The sequence below is a fragment of the Micropterus salmoides genome, unplaced genomic scaffold, assembly GCF_014851395.1.
Source record: "Micropterus salmoides isolate LMB-PRFRI ecotype aquatic unplaced genomic scaffold, ASM1485139v1 Ms_hic_scaffold_9, whole genome shotgun sequence".
Taxonomy (NCBI): Eukaryota; Metazoa; Chordata; class Actinopteri; order Centrarchiformes; family Centrarchidae; genus Micropterus; species Micropterus salmoides.
Genome location: NW_024044681.1, coordinates 4,763,933 through 4,776,499, shown reverse-complemented (window position 1 = coordinate 4,776,499; position 12,567 = coordinate 4,763,933). Strand labels below are relative to the sequence as shown.

Below are 12,567 nucleotides of genomic sequence, written 5' to 3'. Positions count from 1 at the left end.
TTAAGCCAGGGGTGCAGGTGACCCTCTGCAGTGACGACAGAGGTGACAAACTTTAGACATGAAAAGGATTCAGGACTGTCCAGGTGGGTGAAAGTAGGAATATGATTTCCAGACTGCTGCTTGTTAACGGCAGCAGGTAAAGATGCAAAAACAAAGATCAGCTGACCTCTTTTCTAATCTGAACAGGTGACGCTTCTTTGTTTTGTCTCACCAACGGAAGCGTCCGTGTTGTCTTCATGTTGTCATTAGTATTTCCTGCTAGTGTTTTCGTGTTCGCTCTTCCACAGATGTTTCATTGCCTAAATTAAAAGTGCTGTGGTTATTGAAAGAGAAGAGAGACCATCACCTAACTTTCATTGGTTCACCTGGAAGCTAAGGGTTAACTCTCCTCACCTGTTGCTGACCGCAGTTCAGCTAACGGCCACCGGGGTTTCTGAAAGTTCCAGGTGGACCCTTTGAAGGCTCCTAACGGTTTCCAGATGACCAGGTAACAAAGGCCAGACAGCCAAAGATCAGGTGTGATGTAACGTCTCAGTGCATCTACCTGCACACAAGGTGTGACACCTGACTGACGGATTTATCGGGCGCCATCCTCACTGGGAAGAAGAACGACAGAAATCAGGAGCGTTTGACTTAATGTTGATCTTTCTTCTGTGACATGAACACGGTTTAATAATCGTAAACGCTGCAGACACACAGCTGGCTGAACGGAGCACCGTCCCTCAGTTTTCACACTAAAGGTCTGATGGGAGTTTAGATGACGCCTGGTTTGAATCTGTAACCAGCAGGTGGAGAATAACGTGTCCTGTTTCTTCGAGGCAGAGTCAACAGACAATAAACTTCTTTTGATTTAAACTTTGTTTCAAGCTTCATTCAGCAAAGTGTTTGTCCTCCACGCTGCGGTCTAGTCAGGAGTCCTTCCACCAGATCCCACTCACAGAAGTGACCTTTTTATGTTGCCTTCGTTTACTGCTGCTGCACTTTAAAATCTGATAGAAAGGTTTATTACATGCTGGGAAGTTTGTGTGACGGTTTTTAGTTCATGTCATAAATCTCATTCTACCCTTTTCCTGTCAAACAGCATCAGAATGTTTCACGTATTTTCAGTGGAGTTCTGTGTATTTGTACAGGAACACAGGTTAAATTCAAAGTATTCTGAACGGATTTCTGTGTATTTGTACACAAACACAGGTTAAATTCAAAGTATTTTTAAAGGAGTTCTGTGTATTTGTACATGAGTTCTGTGTATTTGTACACGAACACAGGTTAAATTCAAAGTATTCTGAACGGAGTTCTGTGTATTTGTACACGAACACAGGTTAAATTCAAAGTATTCTGAACGGAGTTCTGTGTATTTGTACACGAACACAGGTTAAATTCAAAGTATTCTGAACGGAGTTCTGTGTATTTGTACATGAACACAGGTTAAATTCAAAGTATTCTGAACGGAGTTCCGTGTATTTGTACATGAGTTCTGTGTATTTGTACACGAACACAGGTTAAATTCAAAGTATTTTTAAAGGAGTTCTGTGTATTTGTACACGAACACAGGTTAAATTCAAAGTATTCTGAACGGAGTTCTGTGTATTTGTACACGAACACAGGTTAAATTCAAAGTATTCTGACGGAGTTCTGTGTATTTGTACATGAACACAGGTTAAATTCAAAGTATTCTGAACGGAGTTCTGTGTATTTGTACACGAACACAGGTTAAATTCAAAGTATTCTGAACGGAGTTCTGTGTATTTGTACACGAACACAGGTTAAATTCAAAGTATTCTGAACGGAGTTCCGTGTATTTGTACATGAGTTCTGTGTATTTGTACACGAACACAGGTTAAATTCAAAGTATTTTAAAGGAGTTCTGTGTATTTGTACATGAGTTCTGTGTATTTGTACACGAACACAGGTTAAATTCAAAGTATTCTGAACGGAGTTCTGTGTATTGTACATGAGTTCTGTGTATTTGTACACGAACACAGGTTAAATTCAAAGTATTCTGAACGGAGTTCTGTGTATTTGTACATGAACACAGGTTAAATTCAAAGTATTCTGAACGGAGTTCCGTGTATTTGTACATGAGTTCTGTGTATTTGTACACGAACACAGGTTAAATTCAAAGTATTTTAAAGGAGTTCTGTGTATTTGTACATGAACACAGGTTAAATTCAAAGTATTCTGAACGGAGTTCCGTGTATTTGTACATGAACACAGGTTAAATTCAAAGTATTCTGAACGGAGTTCTGTGTATTTGTACATGAACACAGGTTAAATTCAAAGTATTCTGAACGGAGTTCCGTGTATTTGTACATGAGTTCTGTGTATTTGTACACGAACACAGGTTAAATTCAAAGTATTTTTAAAGGAGTTCTGTGTATTTGTACACGAACACAGGTTAAATTCAAAGTATTCTGAACGGAGTTCTGTGTATTTGTACACGAACACAGGTTAAATTCAAAGTATTCTGAACGGAGTTCTGTGTATTTGTACACGAACACAGGTTAAATTCAAAGTATTCTGAACGGAGTTCTGTGTATTTGTACATGAACACAGGTTAAATTCAAAGTATTCTGAACGGAGTTCCGTGTATTTGTACATGAGTTCTGTGTATTTGTACACGAACACAGGTTAAATTCAAAGTATTTTTAAGGAGTTCTGTGTATTTGTACATGAGTTCTGTGTATTTGTACACGAACACAGGTTAAATTCAAAGTATTCTGAACGGAGTTCTGTGTATTTGTACACGAACACAGGTTAAATTCAAAGTATTCTGAACGGAGTTCTGTGTATTTGTACATGAACACAGGTTAAATTCAAAGTATTCTGAACGGAGTTCTGTGTATTTGTACATGAACACAGGTTAAATTCAAAGTATTCTGAACGGAGTTCCGTGTATTTGTACATGAGTTCTGTGTATTTGTACACGAACACAGGTTAAATTCAAGTATTCTGAACGGAGTTCTGTGTATTGTACATGAACACAGGTTAAATTCAAAGTATTCTGAACGGAGTTCTGTGTATTGTACATGAACACAGGTTAAATTCAAAGTATTCTGAACGGAGTTCCGTGTATTTGTACATGAGTTCTGTGTATTTGTACACGAACACAGGTTAAATTCAAAGTATTTTAAAGGAGTTCTGTGTATTTGTACACGAACACAGGTTAAATTCAAAGTATTCTGAACGGAGTTCTGTGTATTTGTACACGAACACAGGTTAAATTCAAAGTATTCTGAACGGAGTTCTGTGTATTTGTACATGACACAGGTTAAATTCAAAGTATTCTGAACGGAGTTCTGTGTATTTGTACATGAACACAGGTTAAATTCAAGTATTCTGAACGGAGTTCCGTGTATTTGTACATGAGTTCTGTGTATTTGTACACGAACACAGGTTAAATTCAAAGTATTTTTAAAGGAGTTCTGTGTATTTGTACATGAGTTCTGTGTATTTGTACACGAACACAGGTTAAATTCAAAGTATTCTGAACGGAGTTCTGTGTATTTGTACATGAGTTCTGTGTATTTGTACACGAACACAGGTTAAATTCAAAGTATTCTGAACGGAGTTCTGTGTATTTGTACATGAACACAGGTTAAATTCAAAGTATTCTGAACGGAGTTCCGTGTATTTGTACATGAGTTCTGTGTATTTGTACACGAACACAGGTTAAATTCAAAGTATTTTTAAAGGAGTTCTGTGTATTTGTACATGAACACAGGTTAAATTCAAAGTATTCTGAACGGAGTTCTGTGTATTTGTACATGAACACAGGTTAAATTCAAAGTATTCTGAACGAGTTCGTGTATTGTACATGAACACAGGTTAAATTCAAAGTATTCTGAACGGAGTTCCGTGTATTTGTACATGAGTTCTGTGTATTTGTACACGAACACAGGTTAAATTCAAAGTATTTTTAAAGGAGTTCTGTGTATTTGTACACGAACACAGGTTAAATTCAAAGTATTCTGAACGGAGTTCTGTGTATTTGTACACGAACACAGGTTAAATTCAAAGTATTCTGAACGGAGTTCTGTGTATTTGTACATGAACACAGGTTAAATTCAAAGTATTCTGAACGGAGTTCTGTGTATTTGTACATGAACACAGGTTAAATTCAAAGTATTCTGAACGGAGTTCCGTGTATTTGTACATGAGTTCTGTGTATTTGTACACGAACACAGGTTAAATTCAAAGTATTTTTAAAGGAGTTCTGTGTATTTGTACATGAGTTCTGTGTATTTGTACACGAACACAGGTTAAATTCAAAGTATTCTGAACGGAGTTCTGTGTATTTGTACATGAACACAGGTTAAATTCAAAGTATTCTGAACGGAGTTCTGTGTATTTGTACATGAACACAGGTTAAATTCAAAGTATTCTGAACGGAGTTCCGTGTATTTGTACATGAACACAGGTTAAATTCAAAGTATTCTGAACGGAGTTCCGTGTATTTGTACATGAGTTCTGTGTATTTGTACACGAACACAGGTTAAATTCAAAGTATTTTTAAAGGAGTTCTGTGTATTTGTACATGAGTTCTGTGTATTTGTACACGAACACAGGTTAAATTCAAAGTATTCTGAACGGAGTTCTGTGTATTTGTACATGAACACAGGTTAAATTCAAAGTATTCTGAACGGAGTTCTGTGTATTTGTACATGAACACAGGTTAAATTCAAAGTATTCTGAACGGAGTTCCGTGTATTTGTACATGAACACAGGTTAAATTCAAAGTATTCTGAACGGAGTTCCGTGTATTTGTACATGAGTTCTGTGTTCTTCTTCCTGAATGAGGTCCTCCCATCATGACAGAGCGGAACTAATGTTCGTGCCCGTGTTTCCTGCCGGGAGAGGATCGTGGTTGCACGCGGGAAGCTTGTGCGAGATGGCGGTCGACACACAGACCGTTTAGGACTCGTTCAGATCCGCCGTGTTGGTTAACTTTCTGCCTTATCTCATCCCTGCTTCTGACCTGAGCTATGGAGGGGGGCAAGCCGAGCCTGGCCCTGGTCTACCAGGCGGTCCAGGCCCTGTACCACGACCCGGACCCGACCGGAAGGAGCGAGCCTCGGTGTGGCTCGGAGAGCTCCAGAGATCGGTAAGAAAATGGGAGAGGCCGGGGGACCGGAGCGGGGGGACCGGCGGCGTGGGGGCCGCGGGGGTGCTAGGTGGTTCTAATGCGGGCGGTCTGACCCGGTTCTACCGTCTCACGGGTCCAGTAAAGGCCCGGTGAACTGAACTGCGCAGTCTCAGAGCAGCTGCAGGCTGCCGTTAGCATCACAGCTAAGCTAAGCTAGCTAAATGAATGGATCAAAACACGGAGAGTTAGCTGCTGTTTAGCTTCGTTAGCGGCCCGCTGGCAGCCGGTACCGGCGGTTCCGACTGGATCATGTGTTTCAGTCCGAAGAGTTTCAACGGCGGGAGGAGATTCTGTGTTCTGGTCTCTGAGGGTTTGCGCAGGCCCGGGTCTGCTGCATACTGCTAGCCGTGTTAGCATGTTAGCATGGCCACAGGAGCTGCTGCAGTGTCAACTCTTGGTGAGGGTGTTTGTGAGACCTGGACCAGGTGTTCCTGCTGAAACAGGCCTCAAACCGCCACCGACGGCGTGAGAGTCCGTTTCAGCTGGAGTCACAAATGTCGGAGCTTCACCGGAACATTTCATCACAGCAGTCAAAGTTTATCACGCGCGTGTGCGGGAGCAGCGGAGGCCCGCGTGATCGCGCAGGTACAGGTGCGCTCCGAGCGTCTGACGTCACTCTGTGTTGTGGAAGAGCGTCTGAGCTCACCGAGCCTGTTTACGATCAGGGCGTGGCACAAACTCAGACCAGGACTCGGGGTCAGGGTTTTGATCAGACTCGCAGTCTGGCGTAGATCAGATCACCTGGACCTCAGGTCTGTTTCTGTCATCAGCCTCATGGATCTGGTTCAGCAGATTCTGGTCCTGACAGGGGATTGTGGGGCCGTACCTGCACAGGTGAGCGTCGCCTCTGGGACTCTGGTTGCTAGTCCTGACAGATGGCTTTAGACCAGTATCTCAGAGTCCAGGTCTCTGCTGTGTTGTTTGGGATCAAGGCTCGATTCAGTCTCCTTAGAGATCCTGATAGGACCAGAGTCCAGGACTTAGATTAGAGCCTGAGCTTCGTATTCAGGAACATTTCTGCCTCTAATGATGATCTGAGGCCTGCTGGTCTCAGGCGGTCCAGGTCTCCTTTAACAACAACATCCTGTCCCACAGTGGTTCCAACCTGAGGGACGGGGCCCCTAAAAAGGTCAAGGTAAATGTGAGAGGTCATGTTTACAAGAAGAATAACCAGGGCTGCTCAGGTCCCGGTCCCGCAGGTCCTGGTCCTGCTGGTTGTAGCTGCAGCTCACAGCTTCGTTAGTAACGAGGCGAACGCGTGGCGGCGAACTGATTCACAGTCCAGTGTGACTTCCTGTTGGGGTGCGTCTTTGTACGTCTCTGTGACAGATGTAGATCTGGACTCATCTGGACCTCAGAGAGCTGTTGGGGGGCTTGGCTGAAGTGAGTCCGGTCCTGGCTGTTAAAACCCAGAAGCACAAAGGACTTTCCAAAAGAGTTTGCAGCAGTAGTACGACAACCAGAACCAGGATCGGGATCAGCTGACACCATGTCCACACGGGGATCAGCGACAGACTGTCAAACCAGCTGATCGTCCCTGAAGGACAGAGATCCAACACAGGAGGATTCAGAGGTCCCCGGACGGGCACCGGAACACCAAACGCCCTAAACATAAAAATATATAGACTCTGTATTCAGAACCGCTTACTACCGGCAACCGCAGCACGCAGTGTGTACTGTGTGCTGCGGCCTGTATTTTGCAGCATGGCTTTGTTAGTTTCCTGTTTTCAACTCTGACAATAAGAGGAATATAAACGTATTCTTTAAAAACAATCTTATGTGGCTGCGGCCGAGCTGAAGCAGCTGTCTGCTTCGGTGTGTTGGTGCGTAAATATAATTATATAAAAAGCAAGTACTGTAACCACCACTGTGACGTTGCCCTAACAACGTCTGTTTAGAATAATGAAGTCCCCTTTCAAACCAGAGTGCTTCTACGTTACACGAGCCGTCCATCACGAGCCTCTTGATTTAAGTTAAAATGTTACTCAGACTGTAAAGACGGAATAACAGCGGACAGTAAACCGTCCCACAGCTGCGGGGCTGGATGTTGTTGCTGGACTCGTCTGCTGCGTCGGCTGCAGCGCTCTGTGTGGCTATGAGCTCCGTGAGCTGGCGTGCGGACCAGGGGGCTCCGTGAGCTGGCGTGCGGACCAGGGGACGAACGTTCGAGCACGTTCTCGATTCACCAACAATTTCCCTAAAACTGCCGATATTTAAAATGTACAGTTGATTTCTCGCCTCCAAACTTGTTAGAAGTGGATTTAGTGATGACACAGCGGATGAAAATGGTAAAATAAGTTCTGTTGTTGTCGTCCTCTACGCAACAGACAGGTTGTTGCTACAGTTCTTGCGCTTTGCATCATGGGCCACAGTCTGCGAGGTAGACTGGTCCGATGCGTACTGCAGATTTTTCCCGAATCAGTACGCAGCCGGGTATTTTTGGCATACTGCAGATTTTGCTTTTGTTGTATACTACATTTGGGCCAAATCAGTACGTACTACTAGTACAGTAGGCGGTTTCGAATACAGCCTATAAAACAAAGCCGTCTCAGGTGTGTAGTGACATCACTTCCTGTCCCGCAGATGTACGCCTGGGAGATCTCGGACCAGCTGCTGCAGCTCAAACAGGATGTGGAGTCGTGTTATTTTGCCGCTCAGACGATGAAGATGAAGATCCAAACGTCGTTCTACGAGCTGCCGCCGGAGACCCACAATGCACTGCGAGACTCGCTGCTGACCCACATCCAGAACCTCAAAGACCTGTCGCCCATCATCGTCACTCAGGTACCATGTCTGATTAACCCTTTACCTCTGCAGGGACACACCAGCCGGGAGCCAGAACCTGAGCCGGTCCCCCCAGAGTTCGGGTGTATCTGTGTTTTTGGGGCGTATGCAGTGAAACGGTTGTACTGTGGGGGCCTGCGGGGGCCGGTTGGTGAGCAGAGACTAGACTAGCGTTCTCTGAGAACTTGTGTTGTAATGTTTCGCAACCTGACGAGTGTCGACAGCCGACTGCATCACTTCCTCGTGTCGACAGAAGCAAACTGTCAGCTGCTGTTTTTAACACAGCGGAAGAAACCTGACCCTCCTGAAACCACCTGACCCTCCTGAAACCACCTGACCCTCCTGAAACCACCTGACCCTCCTGAAACCACCTGACCCTGCTGTGAACTTTAACCCTTTCTCTTCTCCCTCCCGCTCCTCAGCTGGCGTTAGCGATCGCTGACCTCGCCCTGCAGATGGCGTCGTGGAAAGGATGTGTTCACACGCTCATAGAAAAGTAAGAATTCACACAACCACCCGAACCTTTCTCACACAGAGTGTTGACTGTAGACAGAAACTACAAATGTGGCCCCCGGATCAGCCAGCAGGAAGCAGGTGAGTCGTTCAGTGTAGACGGAGGAAGAGCCTCTGACTGGCGCTCAGGTGAGCCCTGTTCAACACCTTTTGACCTTTGAGCTGTCTGTCAGTTTCTCACCTGTCCGTGTCTCCGCCCCCTCTCAGGTACAACAACGACATCAGCTCGATGCCCTTCCTCATAGAGATTCTCACCGTGCTGCCCGAGGAGGTCCACAGCCGATCTCTACGGATCGGAGCAAATCGCAGGACAGAGATCATCGAGGACCTGGCGTATTACTCCAGCACAGTCGTCACGCTGCTGGTCTGTCCCCACCTGTCTCTACCTGTCTCCTCCTGTCCCCCCAGCTTTCCCCTCCTGGCCCCACCTGTCTCCTCTTGGCCCCTCTTGTCTCCACCTGTCTCCTCTTGTCTCCCCTCTTGTCTCCACCTGGCCCCTCTTGTCTCCTCCTGGTCCTTCTTGACTCCTCTCTTGTCTCCACCTGGTCCCTCTTGTCTCCTCTCTTGTCTCCACCTGGTCCCTCTTGTCTCCTCTCTTGTCTCCACCTGGTCCTTCTTGACTCCTCTCTTGTCTCCACCTGGTCCTTCTTGACTCCTCTCTTGTCCCCACCTGTCTCTACCTGTCTCCTCCTGTCCCCCCAGCTTTCCCCTCTTGGCCCCTCTTGTCTCCTCTTGGCCCCTCTTGTCTCCACCTGGCCCCTCTTGTCTCCCCTCTTGTCTCCACCTGGCCCCTCTTGTCTCCCCTCTTGTCTCCACCTGGCTCCTCTTGTCTCCCCTTGTCTCCCCTCTTGTCTCCACCTGGCTCCTCTTGTCTCCCCTCTTGTCTCCACCTGGCCCCTCTTGTCTCCCCTCTTGTCTCCACCTGGCCCCTCTTGTCTCCCCTCTTGTCTCCACCTGGCCCCTCTTGTCTCCCCTCTTGTCTCCACCTGGCCCCTCTTGTCTCCCCTCTTGTCTCCCCTCTTGTCTCCCCTCTTGTCTCCACTTGGCCCCTCTTGTCTCCCCTCTTGTCTCCCCTCTTGTCTCCCCTCTTGTCTCCCCTCTTGTCTCCACTTGGCCCCTCTTGTCTCCACTTGGCCCCTCTTGTCTCCACTTGGCCCCTCTTGTCTCCACCTGGCCCCTCTTGTCTCCTCTCTTGTCTCCCCTCTTGTCTCCACTTGGCCCCTCTTGTCTCCCCTCTTGTCTCCACCTGGCCCCTCTTGTCTCCACCTGGCCCCTCTTGTCTCCACTTGGCCCCTCTTGTCTCCACCTGGCCCCTCTTGTCTCCACTTGGCCCCTCTTGTCTGCTCTCTTGTCTCCACTTGGCCCCTCTTGTCTGCTCTCTTGTCTCCACTTGGCCCCTCTTGTCTGCTCTCTTGTCTCCACCTGGCCCCTCTTGTCTCCACCTGGCCCCTCTTGTCTCCACCTGGCCCCTCTTGTCTCCTCTCTTGTCTCCACCTGGCCCCTCTTGTCTCCACCTGGCCCCTCTTGTCTCCTCTCTTGTCTCCACCTGGCCCCTCTTGTCTCCTCTCTTGTCTCCACCTGGCCCCTCTTGTCTCCACCTGGCCCCTCTTGTCTCCACCTGGCCCCTCTTGTCTCCACCTGGCCCCTCTTGTCTCCCCTCTTGTCTCCACCTGGCCCCTCTTGTCTCCACCTGGCCCTCTTGTCTCCACCTGGCCCCTCTTGTCTCCACCTGGCCCCTCTTGTCTCCACTTGGCCCCTCTTGTCTGCTCTCTTGTCTCCACTTGGCCCCTCTTGTCTGCTCTCTTGTCTCCACTTGGCCCCTCTTGTCTGCTCTCTTGTCTCCACCTGGCCCCTCTTGTCTCCACCTGGCCCCTCTTGTCTCCTCTCTTGTCTCCACCTGGCCCCTCTTGTCTCCTCTCTTGTCTCCACCTGGCCCCTCTTGTCTCCTCTCTTGTCTCCACCTGGCCCCTCTTGTCTCCTCTCTTGTCTCCACCTGGCCCCTCTTGTCTCCACCTGGCCCCTCTTGTCTCCTCTCTTGTCTCCACCTGGCCCCTCTTGTCTCCTCTCTTGTCTCCACCTGGCCCCTCTTGTCTCCTCTCTTGTCTCCACCTGGCCCCTCTTGTCTCCACTTGGCCCCTCTTGTCTCCTCTCTTGTCTCCACCTGGCCCCTCTTGTCTCCACCTGGCCCCTCTTGTCTCCACCTGGCCCCTCTTGTCTCCTCTCTTGTCTCCACCTGGCCCCTCTTGTCTCCTCTCTTGTCTCCACCTGGCCCCTCTTGTCTCCACTTGGCCCCTCTTGTCTCCTCTCTTGTCTCCTCTTGTCTCCTCTCTTGTCTCCACCTGGCCCCTCTTGTCTCCACCTGGCCCCTCTTGTCTCCACCTGGCCCCTCTTGTCTCCACCTGGCCCCTCTTGTCTCCACCTGGCCCCTCTTGTCTCCTCTCTTGTCTCCACCTGGCCCCTCTTGTCTCCACCTGGCCCCTCTTGTCTCCACTTGGCCCCTCTTGTCTCCACTTGGCCCCTCTTGTCTCCACCTGGCCCCTCTTGTCTCCACTTGGCCCCTCTTGTCTCCTCCTGGTCTCTCTTGTCTCCTCCTGGTCTCTCTTGTCTCCTCCTGGTCTCTCTTGTCTCCTCCTGGTCCCTCTTGTCTCCTCTCTTGTCTCCACTTGGCCCCTCTTGTCTCCACTTGGCCCCTCTTGTCTCCACCTGGCCCCTCTTGTCTCCTCTCTTGTCTCCACCTGGCCCCTCTTGTCTCCCCTCTTGTCTCCACCTGGCCCCTCTTGTCTCCCCTCTTGTCTCCACCTGGCCCCTCTTGTCTCCCCTCTTGTCTCCACCTGGCCCCTCTTGTCTCCACTTGGCCCTTCTTGTCTCCCCTCTTGTCTCCTCTCTTGTCTCCACTTGGCCCCTCTTGTCTCCTCCTGGTCTCTCTTGTCTCCACCTGGCCCCTCTTGTCTCCTCTCTTGTCTCCACTTGGCCCCTCTTGTCTCCACTTGGCCCCTCTTGTCTCCACCTGGCCCCTCTTGTCTCCTCTCTTGTCTCCTCTCTTGTCTCCTCTCTTGTCTCCCTCTTGTCTCCTCCTGGCCCCTCTTGTCTCCACCTGGCCCCTCTTGTCTCCCCTCTTGTCTCCACCTGGCCCCTCTTGTCTCCTCCTGGCCCCTCTTGTCTCCACCTGGCCCCTCTTGTCTCCACTTGGCCCCTCTTGTCTCCACTTGGCCCCTCTTGTCTCCTCTCTTGTCTCCACTTGGCCCCTCTTGTCTCCACCTGGCCCCTCTTGTCTCCTCTCTTGTCTCCACCTGGCCCCTCTTGTCTCCTCTCTTGTCTCCACCTGGCCCCTCTTGTCCCCCTCTTGTCTCCTCTCTTGTCTCCACCTGGTCCTTCTTGTCTCCTCTCTTGTCTCCACCTGGCCCCTCTTGTCTCCTCTCTTGTCTCCACCTGGCCCCTCTTGTCTCCACCTGGCCCCTCTTGTCTCCACTTGGCCCCTCTTGTCTCCTCTCTTGTCTCCACCTGGCCCCTCTTGTCTCCACCTGGCCCCTCTTGTCTCCTCTCTTGTCTCCACCTGGCCCCTCTTGTCTCCTCTCTTGTCTCCACCTGGCCCCTCTTGTCTCCTCTCTTGTCTCCACCTGGCCCCTCTTGTCTCCACCTGGCCCCTCTTGTCTCCACCTGGCCCCTCTTGTCTCCACTTGGCCCCTCTTGTCTCCTCTCTTGTCTCCACCTGGCCCCTCTTGTCTCCTCTCTTGTCTCCACCTGGCCCCTCTTGTCTCCACCTGGCCCCTCTTGTCTCCTCTCTTGTCTCCACCTGGCCCCTCTTGTCTCCACCTGGCCCCTCTTGTCTCCACCTGGCCCCTCTTGTCTCCACTTGGCCCCTCTTGTCTCCTCCTGGTCTCTCTTGTCTCCTCCTGGTCTCTCTTGTCTCCTCCTGGTCTCTCTTGTCTCCACCTGGTCCCTCTTGTCTCCTCTCTTGTCTCCACCTGGTCCCTCTTGTCTCCTCTCTTGTCTCCACTTGGCCCCTCTTGTCTCCACTTGGCCCCTCTTGTCTCCACTTGGCCCCTCTTGTCTCCACTTGGCCCCTCTTGTCTCCACTTGGCCCCTCTTGTCTCCACCTGGCCCCTCTTGTCTCCTCTCTTGTCTCC

General features: G+C 49.3%; 1 protein-coding gene across 2 annotated transcripts in view; it reads right to left on the bottom strand.

The window, feature by feature from the left end:
- The window catches only part of LOC119895510 (UPF0606 protein KIAA1549-like), a 252,782-nt gene that overhangs the window by 44,678 nt on the left and 195,537 nt on the right, over positions 1-12,567 (bottom strand). The window lies entirely within an intron of this gene.